The 18,237-nt window shown below is 48.0% G+C and overlaps 1 protein-coding gene and 1 long non-coding RNA gene across 8 annotated transcripts in view; one reads left to right on the forward strand and one right to left on the reverse strand.

The window, feature by feature from the left end:
* ARHGAP32 (Rho GTPase activating protein 32) overlaps nucleotides 1-1,006 on the reverse strand; it is a 172,876-nt gene extending 171,870 nt beyond the window's left edge. For 3 of the 6 annotated variants that reach the window (XM_061476053.1, XM_061476050.1, XM_061476051.1), the window contains exon 1: nucleotides 831-1,006. The gene's annotated coding sequence lies outside the window, so the exon portion shown is untranslated. The remainder of the gene's footprint in view (nucleotides 1-830) is intronic. The other 3 variants (XM_061476055.1, XM_061476054.1, XM_061476056.1) reach the window with 2 other exon arrangements.
* LOC133280976 (uncharacterized) lies at nucleotides 805-16,581 on the forward strand. Of its 2 annotated transcripts, none has more exons than XR_009747329.1 (3): nucleotides 805-914; nucleotides 8,902-9,029; nucleotides 16,395-16,581. It is a non-coding gene; the product is annotated as an uncharacterized LOC133280976 (long non-coding RNA). The 2 variants fall into 2 exon arrangements; XR_009747328.1 differs by having other exon boundaries at nucleotides 16,408-16,581.
* The last annotated feature ends 1,656 nt before the right edge of the window (nucleotides 16,582-18,237 follow it).

The following is an 18,237-nucleotide window of genomic DNA, read 5'->3' on the forward strand; positions in this document are numbered from 1 at the left end:
AATACACACGGAACTGAGGTTAATTCAGCTTCTCCTCCAGTTGAAGCCATTGCTCGCCCAGAGCCCAGACGCGTTACGGATCTCTCCTCGCTACGACCCTTCCATCACCTCCCCACCGCGATGTGGTGGGAGAGATAACCAACATCTCGCACGCAAACCCGTCTCCACACGTGTGTGCACACACACACACACGTCTGTGCCACGCCTGTTGGGCGCTCCTCCCTTCGCACCGCGCTTCCAAGCACCCATGTCACCCGCACAGCACCCTCGCTGACCCACCGCCCTCCACTGCACCTCTAAAGCTCTAACACGGCGTTAAAGGAGCCCTGTTGCAAGCACCACAAAGGACAATGGAGAAGGAGGCCGAGCACAAAGCCGGGCGGCAGCTGCACGCTAGCCGGGGCGCGCAGCGCCGTTTTCCTCACGCCTCAGAGGCACGGCAGGCTGGAATGCCGATTATCCCTTCTTTCCTACAACGTTATCCCGTGGCCAGAAGGGAACTGATCCACCTCAGAGCCCTTCCCTGCAGGATGGGCACTGAAGGCGTGCGGGGAAAAAGGGAAAACGGGGGGGGGGGGGGCAGCCAAACCACAAATAAATAAATAATGATGATGATAATAATTATAACAATTAAAACCAGCACGACGGTTTAGGTCATTTATCGCCGTGAGAACGGCCCCGAGGTACCGGCCCATCCCTCGGCTCCAATGGTCCAAACCGCTGGCGAGGCGGCGGCGCGCATCCCCTCTTCAGCTCACCCATCCCTCAGGGCCGCCCCTCGCGATACTGAGGCCGCTATCGCGACACAGAGCCCTTATCCCCACGCTCACCTCGCTCCACCGCACCGAGGGGCCCGAGCCCCGGCGCTCCAACCACCGCCTACCAGCCGCGTCCCGCCGCCATGGCCGCCGCAGGTGAGCCGACGACGGGGAAAGGCCCCGCAGGAGGGTGAGGGGAAACCGCGTCCGGCTCACTCCCCCTCCACACACACACACGCTGCCCGGCTCAGAGAAAGGGCCGCCGGGCCCATGCGCGCTGCCGCCGCTCGTTGGCTCCACCCCGGCGCCGGGGAAGGAGGGGCTGGACCGGGTGGGAGGGCGCAGCTCCGGCCGGCAGCGGAGGGGGGTAACGGTGTGGTGCGAGGGGATGTAGAGGGGGGGTGTGGGTTAGGGGATGCTTGTTTAGTCTTCAGGTGATAAATATTGCTCAGGTAACAAAACACACAGGGGATTTAACGTGGTTTTCTCTGAGAAACAAGAGTTTTGGAGCCGCTTTTAAGAGCCCCACGCCTTGCCATCGGTTACTTTTAGCAGAACTGATTATCCCCGTTCGTCCTTGTGTCTTAAGAGCGACTTGTGGGAGTAAGAAAATCTCTGTCGTCCTTTCCTACAACTGGATCCCGGGGCCATGGCTGGGGGACCACTACCGTGTCCATGGACTGCTGAACTACAGCTTTGAATCGCACATGTGATGCCACACCAGCAAACACATTTTTCCACCTCCTTTATGACTTCATGCTTACTAGAAAAGACGAAGCAAAACCGTATCAGAAGTAACGCAGGACCACTATGGAAACCTAAGGCTGCAGCTGAATCAGTGTCCTTCCATCCAACAGACAACCTCAGGGATAGTTAAGCATTTAATTTTCCCCCGAAATCCATAGGAAGCCTGGTTCCAACCTCCTTTGGTCACAGTTTAATGCACTGATGGCAGAAATGAGCAAAACTCTCCGTTCTCTGATTCTTGGAGAGTTATAATGGATATGCTAAATCAATAGAGGGGTTGTTTGGGGCCAAGCAAGGGGCTTGGTGGGGCATGCAACGGCCTCGGTGTGTGCTGGTGTTGGCGATGGGGCTGTGTGAAGCTTTTGAGGCATTCCTGTCGGGGGAGAGCACTCAAAATCTTGTCAAAGAGGCCCTGGAGTTTGCTTGGTGCTGTAACTGATTTACTACAACCATTAATTGGTTTGCTACACTGTGCCTCCACTGTGTCAGTGCCAGCTCGAGAAGGATGCTTTACCTCTATCACAGGCCATGCATATGCGTGGACACGCTATTTACACACCCCGTTCACAATACAAAGCCTTCTGTTCTGGTTAAGCTTCGGCTGTTTTAAACCCGGGCTTGAGATGGTGTTGGTTTATCAGCAAAAAAAGTCCATCCAAACTTTTATAAGTGTTAGCCACAAAGTCCCTTGTTGAATGAAGGGACCTGCAATGCTGTAGCGTAGGAGCTTCTTGATAGAGAGTTTACCCCCGTGTTGTGTTTCAGTTGTTGACCCGATGTGCTTTATAGAATCATAGAATAGTTAGGGATTTGATGCTTTTTGGTTGTCACTTCCACCTGTGAGACACTGTAAGTGTAGTATGTGATCTACATGAAGACTCTGGTGACACCAGCTATGCAGAGTGGTTAAATAGCACTGTTTGCTAATGCATTGGGTGACTAAAGCAAGCTGGAAGCATGCAGAAGTTTGAGGTGTGAGCTTTAGAAGATTTGAAGACTTTTTGGTTGTGGCAATGAACATTTTCAGAGCCTGTTGGGAGTAACTCATGGTAACTGTAAATGTGCAGAGTCTGGAACAATAGCTCTGAGACATGTGCACTGCTTTGTGTCAGCATATGCGGTGCCAGATGCCAACAAACAGAACCGGAGTTGAGGACGTCGGTGGGGTTGGGGCTCCACATGTCCGGAGACAGTAAATCATAGAATCATAGAACAGTTCGGGCTGGAAAGGACCTTAAGATCACCCAGGTCCGACCCCCCTGACATGGGCAGGGACACCTCACACTAAACCATCTCACCCAAGGCTCTGTCTAACCTGGCCTTGAACACTGTCAGGGATGGAGCATTCCCAACCTCCCTGGGCAACCCATTCCAGTGCCTCACCACCCTAACAGGAAAGAATTTCCTCCTTAGATCCAATCTAAACTTCCCCTGTTTCAGTTTGAACCCGTTACCCCTTGTCCTGTCACTACAGTCCCTAATGAAGAGTCCCTTCCCAGCATCCCTATAGGCCCCCTTCAGATACTGGAAGGCTGCTCTGAGGTCTCCACGCAGCTTCTCTTCTCCAGGCTGAACAGCCCCAACTTTCTCAGCCTATCTTCATACAGGAGGTGCTCCAGCCCCTGATCATCCTCGTGGCCTCCTCTGGACTTGTTCCAACAGTTCCATGTCCTTTTTATGCTGAGGACACCAGAACTGCACACAGTGCTCCAGGTGGGGTCTCAGAAGAGCAGAGTAGGGGGGCAGGATCACCTCTTTCGACCATCATGAAGATGTTGTACCATGTCCCCTAAAATGAGGAAGAGTGTAGTTGTGTGGACTAAGAGGATGCAGAAAATACATCGATTACAGTGCTGACAGGGCAAAATCATGGCATTTACTGTGCTGGTGCGTGGTACAACCTACTGCTCTGATCCTGTCAAACCTGTCAACTTCATTAAGGATGCGCCAGGACCACACTCACTGCTGATAAAACCTTGGGGCACCAGCTTGCTGGCTCCATGTAGTAATGGGTGAGGAGGTGATCCCTATCTACCCATCACTGATTTGAGCGACTTTGAAATTCCTGGATGAAAGATACCCAGAGCATCCCCAAGTATGAGCCTTGCCCTCTTCATTAGATGCCATCAGCTCTTTTGAGATTTGAATTCTTCCTTATTTTGGCTGTGTGTCACTGTGTGATTTGTTTGCTCTTCCCAAACAGAGGAGTTTTCATTCTGCCTGTCTAACTGAAAACAAATGGTGGGCTGCCGATGGGAATGCAGCTTGGGAAAACTGGAGATCAAAGAAAGGTCTTGACTCGGTGCTGCATTTCCCCTTTAACTGCCTCCCACCAAGCTTGTGGCTTGTGATTTGAAGCTGCTGCTTTTGCTTTCTGTCTCAACAGCTTTGCTTAGGAAAGGAAAGAATAAAAGGAGAACGTTTTCCCTGTTCAGACTTTCCCTGTTTCTTGTTCCTCCCTCCTTGCTCTTGTTGATTTTCTGGAAAACTCTAATGGCTCTTCAGGAAACGCTTCAACCCGAAGGAAAAATACTAAGCCCCTGTATCCAGTTCACCCAAACAGGAAAGGACTGATGTGAATTGCTTCAGCCTTTGCCAGTTTGAGGTTGCTGCTGTGTGCCGCAGGGCTTGTCTGCCCTTTCCATGTGGGATCTGAAGGTCACTCGGCCCTGATCACCTCAGCAGCCAGTGCTTTCAGGAAAAGAAAACTTCCCCTAAGGATGAGAGGGAGGAATTGCGGCCATTATGGCAATGGTGGAAGTGTCAGTTCCTCCAGACCCGAGTTTTTGGTTTCAAACTGGTGCAATATGTATTTATTATCAAGAGCAGGGTTGTTTTTCTGCCGAGTGAAGACCTTTTGATCCACGGGGCTTGTTCCATGTGTTCTTTTGCTTCTCTACTCTGTTTTTTCCACTAAGGAAAAGTGAAGAAGGGGATTTTGCCTGGCTTAGAACAGTTGGAGGCCCTTTTTGGTCCAGGAACGCTAACAGAGAGATGCCTCAGATGCTGAGAGTAGCTGTAGAGAGCAGCTATGTTGATCGCTAGTTATATCAGCTGTGCTTTGAGAAGATGCTCATGGGAGATAACACTGTATCTTTCCTTCATGTTCTGCTTCTGGTAAATATTTTTCTTGGAGTGAAATGATAAATATCTAAGACAATCAGCTGCATTTGGAGATTTCTGGTGAGCTTTAGATGTTTGCTTTGAGAGGATGCTGATGCCGTTGCCAGACAGTACAAGACTGTTCACAGAGTAAGCCGGGACCACAACAAAGAAGTGTGAAAGGAAACAAACAAGATGGGGAAAAGGAAGAGTGAGAGACAATGTATTTCTGTTCCTGAAAGCTGCTTTGCATTCCTATAGAACCTTTCCTCCCAGTATTGCAGGGCACATCACAAGCATTAGTCATGCCTCATGCCAGATTTGGGACACGACTGAGGCAATTCCTGCCACCATTTAGAGATTAAGTTTCCTGGATAGATACAACCCAGGGAGAAAGGTGAACCCTTTCTGGTGCAGGGGTGTGGGAGCCACACTATTGTGTAGTTTCTTATATAGGGGTGTTGAATTTGGACTGGTGCTTCAGGGGGTTGCAGCAGAGAAAGATTATCTCATTTATCAGTCTTTACAAAGCAAGTGTTTGACATCCAGAAAAAAAGCATCATAAAAATGCAATCAGTTTCATTAATTTCAGCTTTAGTATCATAGAATCATGGAACGGTTTGGGTTGGAAAGGACTTTAAGATCATCCAGTTCCAACCCCCTGCCACAGGCACATCACACTAGACCATGTCACCCAAGGCCCCATCCAACCTGGCCTTGAACACCACCAGGGATGGGGCATTTACCACTTCTCTGGGCACCCTGTGCCAGCGCCTCAGCACCCTCACAGTAAAGAACTTCTCCCTTATATCCAACCTGAATTTCCCCTGTTTCAGTTTGACCCCATCACCCCTTATCCTATTGCTACAGTCTCTGATGAACTGTCCCTCTCCAGCATCGTTATAGCCCCCTTCAGATACCGGAAGGCTGCTCTGAGGTCTTAGCTGCTCAGAGGTTTTAGCTTAATCTTCATTTCAGTTGCTTGCTGCAGTAATTCAGTTAGGATTGAGATGCCAAGTGTGGTATCTTGCCTCTGTTAAAGCTGATGGCAGCATTGCTATTGACAACTGAAGCCGGGCTTTTTATCCCCAAGGTAGATGTTAGTGGTAAGAGCCTTCATCCAAGTAACTTCAGTAGCAAACCTGGCATGTTTGAGAGGGCTCTGGGGGAGGAAAGAGAAAGCCTCTGTCTCTACCAATATTCCTGCTCATGTTTTCAGGAAATAAATGTATCTTTTCCTGGCAATGGATATACAGGCTCAGTGGGGCTGATGGCTCAGCTGGTCACTCTGTGACCGTTTCCATATGCATGTTTTGTGTTCAGACATCTCCTTTTCAGCACAGATAGGAGATTGGTTTTGTCCCTACTGTATTTTATGGCTTGAGTTTTTCATCTATTTTTGGGTTTTAGCATCTTTAGGTATGAGAATCCTCCTGACTCATATAGGATAAACCCAACATTTCTGTATATGTGCACAACACTGTAAATCCACGTGAATTCTACACTCACAAAGATATACTGAGGTCAGGTTTTAAAGGAACCAGCCATTTAGACTGCTTAGCAGAAAACCTGCCCTCCTCTGAAATGATTTGGCTGAAGTAGCCATTGAAAACTCAAAATGCTTGCAAACACCAGTGTGAATTCCAATATTCTGTAGCCTTTATCCAAAGAATTGGATGGTTTTCCACCCTTTTCAAATTCTTCCTGTTCTGGCACCTCTGTGGAAAACCTTGTGTTTGGTTATATGAGGAATGAGGAGGATGAGAAGTGTTAACTGAATAAATTCATTTCTAAAGCCCTGAATGGTACCAAACCAGTGTACACAAATAGTCTCTGGGCCTGTGTAAAGTTCAGCTATATCTAAATACAAACAGAGCAGAATAGAACTTTCTATCCCAGCCTGTCTCTTTGATGGTCACATCCGCTCAGATGAGTGCAAATGGAATTCTGCCAGGGACTGGGCTGATTTCTCCTTGCGTGCAAATGTGGTGCTGTGCTTGGGATAGAGCAAAATTGCTCTTTTGACTGCTTGCTCTTTAACCCCTCCTTTCTAGTCTCATAAATGTTCCTGGAGCTATAGTGCCATGAAGCATCTGTGAAGTCAAGTGACTAGTTAGGTCAATCACATGCCTGTTTCTCCCAGGAGAGCCAGCTCCTAGCTGCTGGGACCTTGGTGGGAAGGGAGGTGGGACTGTATTGCAGTTCTCTCCCTATAGTTTATATACAGTTTCTCTCTGTAGAAAGTGATTGAGATGAATTCATGCAAGCAGGGGTCCTGCAAGACTGAGGAGACTTAGCACATGCTGAGCACTTCTGTGACTTGCTAAGATCATAGCACACCACTGAGAGGGTAAAGGTACAGGGCTGAGGGTAATAGAGCAACGTCCTGGAGCCCAGCACTATTCCTCAGCTGGGGGACAGTATCGGAGGCACGCTGTGATGGAAAGGAAACACGCAGGGTACACCAGCCCCTGCCTCCCTTTCACAGTGACCGCTTTGGTGCTGCACCCCATCCTTCTTCATGCAAATTAGGTTGTGTAATAATTTGCATATTTATGACTCTGTGTGGCCAGAGCTGCCTGTTTCTATTCATGTCTCTCCATTGCCTGAAGTGAGTGCACAGAGCAGACTGGATCAAGCCTGAGGTTTAGCTGCCACAAGCTGGACAACTGCCTTGTAAGAAGTGCACAGTGTCTTGCATTTTCGGTCTTAGATTCTCCATCTCTGTTAGAGAGTGGCTTAACCCCCAACACGGGAGGTATAACATAGAATCACAGCCTGGTTTGGCTTGGAAGAGACCTTGAAGCTTATCTAGTTCCAACCCCATGCCACAGGCAGGGATACCTTCCACTAGAGCAGCTTGCTCCAAGCCTGATCCAACCTGGCCCTGAGCACTGCCAGCTTCTCTGGGCACCCTCTGCCAGCACCTCACCACCCTCCAGCTGTTGTAATGAATCCAGCTGTTGTAATGATGAGAACTGTGGCAGTTCCTTCATCAAGAGCAGATGTGAGATGCTACGGGGTGTAGCAATAACGGGATGAGTAAAGTTCTCTTGTAGAAAATGGCTGCAGGAGATGATGCTGTGAACCAGAGCTGCACTGCAACCAGCAGGAAGGGGAAGGTTGAGGGTGGCTTCAGGCAATGGGGAGGAAAGACAAAGAAGGAGAAATGAGCAGGGAATTTAGCTAAAAGGTTCCTTCATTGATTGATTTAACTGACACTGGAGAGAAATTGGCCTTAGATCAAGTCTGCAATGCTTTTATGGGATTGCTCTGCCTCTGAGCATCCTAGAATGAGAGTAGGGCCAAGCATCGTGGCCCGAAGACAAGTAAACAAGGGATAAGAAATGTCCCTTACAAGGACAGTTCCCTAATATATACTTTACATGTCAATTCAGAGCTGTAGGTCTGTTTCACCTGCTGGGCTCTTCTATCAGGAGGTGGACAGGGAGAGCACCTCCTTCCATCTGGAAACCTGTTTAAAAGTGCTGCATCATCGGTGCTGTGTTGTGATTTTGAGACCTCTTGTGCTCTGGAAGCCCTCAGGCTGTCTTTGGAGCAGGGCCATGTGCTATCAACACCTTGAAAACACAAGCTGATTAAATGTGCCCATCAGGAAACGGAAAGCGCATCCCAACGTATTTAATAAATGAGAGTTTTGCTGCCTAATGTTCTGTTACTGGAGCTGCTGAACGCTTTTGAAGGTAACAGCATAACAGCTTTGTTCTCAGCTCAGAGGTGAAGGAGGGGCACCAGGTATTGCTGCAGGGTTTGCAGTGGCATTAATAAATAGAAATACGACAGGGAATAAGGTTATGTGTCTGTGATGGAAGAACCGATCCCTGTTCCATAAATGGGCTGAAAACGTGCATTTAGAAACCAAGAATGAAGGCAGGAATCCTCCTGGCAGTTATTCCCCCTGAGCCTTCATTATGGAACTGGCCAGGATGCTCCTGGCTGGGCTGTGGCTGCCCATTTTGCACTGGTTGCCCCCCCCCCCCATTTACCTTTCTGTAGCATCCTCACAGAAGCCTGAGCAGTTTTGCAGCTGAAATGAAAAGGTGCCTGGGTCTGCCTGAGTCATTCTTCATTCTCTCAGCAGGCAGCAGATTCAGGAGCTGGATTTGCAATGAACATTTATTATTGTGTGTCTTCTGGGGATACCTGATTTTTGTTAGCATCAGGTTCCATGACTTCGCATCATCAGTAGCTATTAGATGTATATACTCCAGTCAAAAGCTGCTTTTTCTTTTAAGCCTGCTTATTCTAGGATATGTTTTCTTCTCATTTCTAGGGGAGTTCTCTGCAGCTCTTCTGACAAGTGCAAGATAGGCAGTGGGAATGAGACCTGTAATGAATTCACTGGAGGCACAGTGCAAGCAGAAGCGCTGCTCTTGGATGAAGCTCTTCAGTCTCTGTGAGGTGTCTGAGAAGACAGCATACACTGTTCATTAGAATGGTGGGGTTTGTGAATGGCCCCCAGTACCTTCATTTCATGTGTGGTATGGAGAACAGGAGGGAGAAAACGATGTCTTTCAGCATTCCTCTGGATTCTGCACATCCCATCTGCAGGATTCCGCACGTTGGAATCAAGAGATGATTCACTGGAATTTTAGTCAAGAAAATCAGGGCAGCTTGAGCCCAGTTTCCCACCCCTTCTTGGAAGTGTGCATGTGCTGAGGGGGGTGTTGGCATTGAAAGGGAGGGATTCTTTACTATCAGGGTGCTGAGGCGCTGGCACAGGGTGCCCAGAGAAGCTGGGGCTGCCCCATCCCTGGCAGTGTTCAAGGCCAGGTTGGACACAGGGGCTTGGAGCAAGCTGCTCCAGTGGAAGATGTCCCTGCCCGTGGCAGGGGTTGGAACTGGATGAGCTTTAAGGTCCTTTCCAACACAAACTAGTTGGGATTCTGTGATTGCGAGCACTGACCTGAACTGTGGGAGGTCCAGATTCAGCTCTTGCGTTGCCAGAGACAGACTGAATCTGGCCATGTATCCTCATTGTACTTCGGCTTGGCATCCAGAAAAACCCCCTCAGGGATTTGGGGGTAAAGCTGCACTATCAGGGTGTCTTGCTGGTTTGTCACGGAAGCGTTAGAAGCAGCGGAAAGGACACAGAGAGGATGGTTGTCCCTTTAAATTAAGTTCTTCTTTTATGTAATGCTGCTTGCAGAGGAAATCTGGTTTTCAGCTCTCCGACTACCACAGTACCTGCCACTTACTGCAATTTACTCGTGAAACTCTAACTGCCCCTGCGTTCTTGGATCAGATGCAGCACCCTTTGATTCCTCTTGTCCTTTTGTCTTTGCTTGCTTGGCTCTAAACATTTTGTTCCCTGAACACGAGCCCGGGTTCTGCTCTCCCCTGTGCTGCAGGAAATGGGGAATACTGTTTCTGAAGCAGCGAGTTAAGAAGCATTGGCACACACAAGAGGAATTAGGACTGTTGGGGGGGTGTGTGTCAAGCTTTGTCAAGGATTCTGTCCTGCTCTTCCCAAATCTTCCAGTATTTTTAAGAGCAGGTAGTGCCAGGACAAGGGGGAATGGGTTTACACTGACAGGGGAGATATAGAAGTGAAGTCTGGTACAGAATGGTGCAAAGTCTGCAGTACTGGCTCTCAAATATGAATCTGGAGGCAAGATGCCTGCTACTGGTTTCCAAGTGGAGAATGCCAGAAATGAGGAAAGAGATTATTAACCCTAACCCATCACACCTTGCTACGGTCCCTGATGAAGAGTCCCTCCCCAGCATCCTTTTAGACCCCTATTTATTGCTCCTATTACGCTAGTATCTCCAACTCAGATTAAAGTCCTAAAAATGGAGGTAGCTACAATAGAAAATAAGGTGACTGCTGAGCTTGAGGTGTAAAAAGGCTCCTCCCTCCTGGATTGTACCAGAGTTGAAGTGTCGTGGCTCTCAAGTTTAAATGCTCACCCACGTTAAGTGCTCAAGATTCCACCCCAGTATGATTTCTTTTAGCCCTATGTACCTAGCCTTAAGAGCCTGACAATATTCAATGTTTCTGGTGTTTTAATATTGCTGAGGGAGGAGGAAAATTGTTAACCCCATAGTGGGCAGGCACTGTAATCCCTAAGTCTAAATTCTCCATGAAAACCCTCATGCCTGAGCTATCAGACAGAATTCAGGATGCTTGGTGTACTGTTCACCTGAATTGATGCCCTTGCCACTACTCAAAGCTATTTTCCTTCTGTCCCTGAATCAAAGTTGGTTTATTACTCTTTTATTTATTTTAATTGTCAAATTCCTTTTTTTGCTGATTAAACAAAAGGAATTGCTTTCATTTCGTAGGTCTCTTGTGGTTCAAACTCTTCACCAAATCCTATGTAGCCTAACAGTATCTTGGGACTGCTAAAGGTTATTGCTTGGGCTGGTTAAAGGGGAAGAATCCCTGCATGTGGTTTCCAGCATTCACTAGGTGGTGAGAATCAAAACATCTCTTTTGCCCGAGGATCTTAATTTTCTGGGAAGAAATTGGATGGAAAAGGCAATGGGGTGGGAGGGAGAATGAAGATACTTCACAGAGAATGTAGATAGAAGAGAACAGCAGGGCAGGGAGAGTGTGCAAGTAGGTCAGATGCACTGCAGACAAAAAAAAATCATTATTACGATTAGGAGAGATTAAGGAAGAACAAGCAGCAGCAAAGGAATCCAATTTCTCAAGCCACTTAAACAAGAACATTCCTTGCAAGGCAAGTTTTCCATACCGTGCACCAATCTGGAGCAAAATGGGAGGAGAGTGTCCCATGTGATGTATTTAATATCTAGTCTTCTGTATATTAATCCATGAATTCCTGAATAAAGCTCTTTTCCTCATTGCCATGAGGAACAAATGCTGCAGAACCTGCTGCCCACCCGTCCTTGCTGGAGTTCTGTTAAATTGGGAACTTGTAAGGCTATATTTATGTGGTTAGGTCTCCAGGTGAAGAATGCACCCGGTGTGACAGCAGCGCTTGCTGGCAGCAGGCAGTCAAGGACTTCTTCAGCACATGAGGTACCCGTTCCATCCTCCCAGTACATAACTTCTTCCTTAGATCTAACCTGAACTGCCCCTGTTTCAGTTTGAACCCATCACCCCTTGTCCTATTGCTGCAGTCCCTGATGCAGAGCCCCTCTCCAGCATCCTTGTATCCCCCTTCAGACACTGGAAGCTGCTCTGAGGTCTCCACGCAGCTTCTCTTCTCCAGGCTGAACAGCCCCAGTGTTCTCAGCCTATCTTCATATGGGAGATGCTCCAGCCCCTGAGCATCCTTGTGGCTTCCTCTGGACTTGCTCCAACAGCTCCATGTCCTTCTGATGTTGGGGACACATCTGAGGATGTTGAGAAGCTTTGCAATGGCAAGGAGATTCTGTGGGTTTTTTAGCTTTGGGGCAACTAGAAGTCTAGGAGACGTGCCCAGTGTGCTGTGCCTTACTCTCCTCATCCCTTTTCCCTTCTAGTTTGACTCGCTGCTTTGTCCCACATGCCACAACAGCCAGGAAATAGAGTTTGATCTGAATGGGGTATTCTTTGCTTCGCTTGTATCAAGGCAAAACCCAATACTGAGAGCTTTAGCCCTGTAAAACAGAACAACATTCTCCTCCTCCAGCGTGATCACTTCTTTTTGATGTACCAAACAATAGACCTGAATAGTAAACATAGGAAATGCCTCTTCATTTGCAAGAGGCACACATCCTTTGTAGGACAGACACACTGTGCTCTGTGAATTCCGTTATGAGCTGGGAAGTCGGGGCCTGTTTCAGTAGGCAGCTTTAGTTCAGGTAGATCAGCAGCATCTTTGACTTCACAGTGTGCTGTATGCTCCTTCTATGTTTTCAACATTGGCTTGGGTGCCCTTGACAGCAGCCACGACCTCTGAGCTGTTTGACAGAGCTCTGCCCTGTCAAATGTTTCTTAGCAGGAGCAGGCTGTTGGATAAATGTAAACAAGATGTGGATGGCTCTTACAAGGGCTTTAATACTGGCTAAACATCTTTCATAGCTGAGCACTGCTGCGGGCTGGTCCGCAGCCTAACCCAGCCCTGCAGAGCTGCTGACTGTGAGCCCAAGTGTGGAGAAGGTTTGGCTTTTCGTTAACAGCACGTTTGATGCCACTCATTAGTTTCCTATTCAGAAGGAACCGGTGGATGAAGCATGCTAGAACTTCACAGCAGTGGTTGCCCATGCAGCTGAAGTTACAACTGGTGCCTTCTCAGCCATCCAACCCGAGAGGTCACCCCTCTTTTCTGCTGCCTTTGTGGCAATGCAAACCCAGACTTGGGTTAACGCTTTCATTACCGATTCTCTGTCACATTGTCCCTCTAACAGTGTTGCCTTTCAGGTCCAAGCACTGCCACAACTCACTCTGCTCTTCCTACAGCACAGGGCAGAGCTTGGATAGAAATAACCTGGCTCTCCTTTGTTTAGGCAGTAGAGTGAGTGTGTGGGGGGCAAATCTCACCCCCAGTGTGTTTTGGACCTTCTCCAAAGATTGGCTTAAATGTTGAAGCAAGATGCTTATCTTTCTATTATGATGAAACCCCAGATCTTGATGGTTTTATCCATGTTAAGTAGAATCATAGAATGGTTTGGGTTGGAAAGGGCCTAAAGCTCATCCAGTTCCAACCCCCTGCCATGGGCAGGGACAACTTCCACTAGAGCAGCTTGCTCCAAGCTCTGGGCACCCTGTGCCAGCACCTCACCACCCTCACAGGGAAGAACTTCTGCCTTAGATCTAACCTGAACTCAGTTTAAACCCATCACGCCCTGTCCTATCACTGCAGTCCCTGATGAATACTTCCTTTGAGTCTTGCTATCCCAGCTTTGACGGGTCTAAGTTGGTCTATGGTTTCTGGGTTCAATAAAAACTATGCTAAATTATACCTGCTAAGATTTCGGCCTCTTACTGCTGTGTGGGTTTTGCCTGACAATAGAAAGTAACTCGGTATCAATAATCTTCCATTGCTGGGAAAATCTTGGGTAGGACATCCCAAAGTTTAGCATTTCAAGCACTGCTGTGGCATGTCCTTCCTGTGCTGGGTACAGACCCAGCCTGATGGTCTATGGGCTTGGAAAGAGAAGAGCAAGCAGGAAGGTGGGAAGTACAGCCACTTCTTACACACTAGCACATTAGAAATGCACTTTAATGCACACGTAAAGGAAAGAAAAGAGGAAGAATTAGGCCTTACCAATACTGTCTGGCTACGGGGCTCTATGCCTGTGTTTCTGAGCTCCGTGATGCCCTGCAAGTCCTTTTAACCCAGTGCCTGCTGAAGACTTCCCATTTACATGTTGCTGAAGAGTACTGCATTGCTTTGGGAGCTGCTGGAGAACAGGGCAAGTCTTGCAGTGATGGTTCTTGTTGTTCCATCTTTAAGCTGGCAGATTATAGAAACCTAGGCAGATGCCTTAAAGCATTGTGTGACGAGCAAAGCTCTCTAAAGGAACAAATCCCCTTTTCCATCCTCCGGGAACAGAATGTCACAAGTGTATGGGAAGATGGGACAGCTGTTACTGGAAAGGAGGTATCAAAGGGTAGGAAAGAAGCTAGTGCCACACAAGGAAGAGATGGGAGGCAGCTCTTCATCCAAACTGAGAATGAAACATGAAGTATCCCCAAACCTGCTTGGTGAGGGTGCCTGAGAAACACTTTGACATGAAGGGCCCCTTTGTGCCTGTGAGAGAGTGGCTGTTGTTCACTTAATGCCCTGGGCTCTGGAATGCAAACGCAATGTAATAAATACCTGAGCTCTTAGCACTTTACATGCTCCTTGGAGCTATTTCTTTGTGAACCTGAAAGCCTGGAGGGTATTTTAAAGACATCCCAAGCCATCATTAGGCCTTCTCGGTGGCCTAACTGCTCCATAAACTTTGTGCTTGGAAGTTGAAACCCTTGACTTGCCTCTTGCTACGGGAATTGTGTGGATCAAGGCTTCCATGGGGTGCTTTTAACCTAACGTGAATGTGATGGACAAAATCATCCTGGTGATTAATATATCTATTCTAGATAAGCATTAATCTATTCTAGATGAGCAGAAATCCTGTAACACCCGTGATGAATTCCCTACATGCATTCTCCCTCCCTGAATCCCTCACCGGAGCCTCATCCAGAGCTTTTTAGGATCTTTCTAAGGCTGCTGCTGTTTGTTGCACTGCACTACAGGCTGCTGGGGCTGATCTGCTGCAGGTTGGTGAAGGTACTGGAACCAGAGCCACTGATGGTGCAATTAGTCCTTATAGAGATGCTGTAAGTACAGCAGTGGGATGTTACAGGGTTAATGAACTGCTTCTTCCTAAGTGCATTGAGACTCTCGAGTGTACGTGCAAGGGATTCTAAGTTATTAACAGTGATGCTCCCAGCTATTTGCAGGGTAAAACCAGTTGAGTTGCATTGGAAATACTACATTTCACGTGGGATCCATGGCATATTTCAGATTGCAAGCCAAGATCCAAGGGTATGTTAGGTAGGGATGCGCAGCACCAAATGTGGCTTGTGGGAGTGCCCCATCAGTCCCTGTTGGAACAGAAAAGAGCTGGAAATGCAGCAGGGTGTAGAAACCGAAGGAGGTTCCTCAGCTTTCAGTGAAGACAGGAGCAAATGGAAAGAGCTTCAGTTCCATGATTCTTAAGCCCTGGTCACACACGCCATCAGCATGCGTGCAGCCATTGTGGTGCTGTTACATTCAGAGCCACCTGCCTTTTTAGCCTAAGCATTCTCTCCACCAGCAGCACTGTAGGCTTCATGGCCACGTATCTGTGTTAAAATGAGGCTGCCTAAGCTCTGCTGTTTATCCTGGCGCTGGGGAAGCGGTGCTATGTCTAGAGAGATTTCATCAGTGCTCAAACTTTAATAACTCAATGTGTCAAAATATGAGCTGTTCAATTACTGGTATTTCCTTACTCATGTCAGGGGGATCCCTGTTCCCATTGCTGCTCCTTGCCATGGTTCTTTAATCCTCAGTACAAGAATTTATTTCCTGATGAGAGAGGAGGAATGGAGAGACCTCTGTCCTCTTGGTGCTTCCCATGAATAAGCACAAAGTGCTTTATAAAGGCTTTTTTGCTGTACCTGGATGTATTTATCTCAGAGCTGAGCCCACTTACTGTGGGAGTTTGTGTGAAGGCTCTGCAATGCCTGAAAGTGGAAGGAGAGAAACACTAAGAAAGCTCTCTGAGGCCTGTGCCAAGCAAAGATGACTAACACAGAACCAGAGAATCATGGATTCAGAGAATCCCAGGCTGGTTTGGGTTGGAAAGGACCTTAACATCATCCAGTTCCAACCCCCTGCCACGGGCAGGGACACCTTCCACTAGGGCAGGTTGCTGGCACGGGCAGTGTATGATGCTCTGCACAGTGGTGAGTGCCCACAGCAGGAGGCTGCTGGATCTAGGAGGGAACCAGAGCAGCTGCTATAGAGTAAACTGGAACCAATGCAGCATGTTTTAAACTGCTGTTTGATGTCCCAGCATCAAACAATACAGAAGCATAGAGTGGTTTGGGTTGGAAGGGACCTGAAAGATCACCAATCCCCACCCTCTAGAAAAGCTGAAGGATCCCAGCCTTAGAATGACATGTCTGTGAGCTGCTGCACAGCTAAAACGTGCTTGATTTCTGCATGTATAGTCTTCCATCAAGCTCATTGTCACAGTGACAGTGTTTGTCTTGCTGGAGAGGTGTGGGACTGCATGTTTCTGTTCAGGCACTCTATGTAGTACCCCATGGAGTCACTTTGCATGTGCAGATTGACTGTGAGCTGCATGCTTGATAGCTCCCAAATTTCTTGGGGTTTGGAGTTTTGCTGTGCAGGTGCTGGAGCGAAGAGCTTTCCCTATCCAAAGGAGGCGTTCAGGAGTCCTGGGCACAGAGTTACCTGAGCAAAGCTGCTGCTGGCCATCCAGAAACCCAGGGGAAAAAAAGGGTATGTGTTCTTCAGATCTGCTTGGATAAAATTTCCTGGAAGGAGCAAGAGAATAAAAGGGAATCCCATGTATCTGAGAGCCTGAGACGAACTAATGAACGTTAGCAAGCTGCTCTGGGGTGTTTTGGGTTGGGGTTTTGGGTCGGTTTGGTTTTGCATCGCTGCATCCAGTTTAGACTGAAGTGTAACATCCGAACGCCACCATTATGAGAAGCGTGAAAGAGCATCTGGAAAGTTCCTCCCAATGAACTGCCCTTAACCCTTGGGAAGTTTCCACCACTTGTCATGGTCCTAAACCTTTCCCTGTTTGCCATGAGAAAAGATGTAGGCCTGATTTCCAGCAGGATGCTTTCTGGGAGCTTAATCTTGTATGAAGTGGCTTCATCTCAAGAGGATGAAGATGTAAGCAGATGTATGAAGGAAGGCACTAGCTGTGTATGGGTCACAAGGAGGGTTCAGCAAGTCTGAGCAGATAAACTTCCTTGAGGAAAGTCTGTTCCCATTTCCCTGAGCTCATACAGCAGCTGGTACTGCAGGGCTGCCACTGGGAGTGCTGGATGCTTCTGCAAAGCAGACGGTGGCAATAAAAATACTCTGCACCTCATTAGACAAGTCAAGGACAGCCCCAACCAAGATGTAGGTCAAACCTTTTAGACTCTGATGAGGCAGGGAGGGATTTCTGGCTTCAGAAGCAGGACTGGGGAGGAAGTTGAGGCAAATTCCATTGAGCAGCCTGTATACCGTGAGCTGTCGTAGAGTATGGAATACTCCAAATGCTGTGGCAGATACAAGTGCGTTTGCCTCAGTTACTGCTGCAGCCCAGCAAACGTTTTGTGTGCTGCTTTGACTCAGGAGAATGCTTCTCCTTTCGGTGATGTGGCTTTTTTGGCCTCTGCTCACCCATCAGCCAAAGCATGCTGCTACAGAGGCAAAGTGACACTGGCCTGGTGCCCATCTTCCTGGCTGAAAGACTACTTTATTAAAGCTATTGCTCTGGGGGCTCTGGAAGCTGAGCCAGTCACTACAACAGGCCTCCTGCTCTTAGAGGTGCCTGTCTGCTGAGTGGGAATGATACAGGGATCACAAATATAAAGGCTTGGGTTCCAGGATTCAGCCCACACCACTGACTTTCCCACTGTGGTGGTGTTCAGAGGCGCAGCAGTCCCACTGGGTAGATGCTCTGTGGGTCATGAGAGACACCAAAAGAGCATCCAGAAAGGCAAGACAGAAAAGCAAATTGGTTTTCTACAGGTGAGTTATCACACAGGGACTTACTAAAGACAGGGTGCAAAATCTGCAGTACCTGCTTTACTATTTTATCCATGAAACTGTGTATTCCTCCTCTTAGTATTCAGCTTCTGCTCGTGGGATTGGAGTGATGGTAAAACCATCTGCAACACCAGTCCCTGGTGAACCTTCATCAGGGCCTGTAGTGACAGGGCAAGGGGTGGTGGGTTCAAACTGAAACAGGGGAAGTTCAGGTTAGATGTAAGGAAGAAGCTCGTCCCTGTGAGCTTTAAGGTCCCTTCCAACCCAAACCAGGCTGGGATTCTATGATTGTGTGATTATTAGCAGTCTCGGTATAAAGAAACCCTCAAACAAGGTGTTACAGCAATCTCTTGTCCTCCTCCTGCTCCAGTCTATTCTCCCTGCTTAGGCAGCAGGTTCTAAACCAGATTCATAGCAAGGACAGAAGCAAACAACCCTAAAAATGCTGA

This window comes from Pezoporus flaviventris, unplaced genomic scaffold, assembly GCF_033815535.1.
Source record: "Pezoporus flaviventris isolate CSIRO_AGI_PZ_B2104156 unplaced genomic scaffold, CSIRO_AGI_Pfla_v1 ptg000093l, whole genome shotgun sequence".
NCBI lineage: Eukaryota > Metazoa > Chordata > Aves > Psittaciformes > Psittacidae > Pezoporus > Pezoporus flaviventris.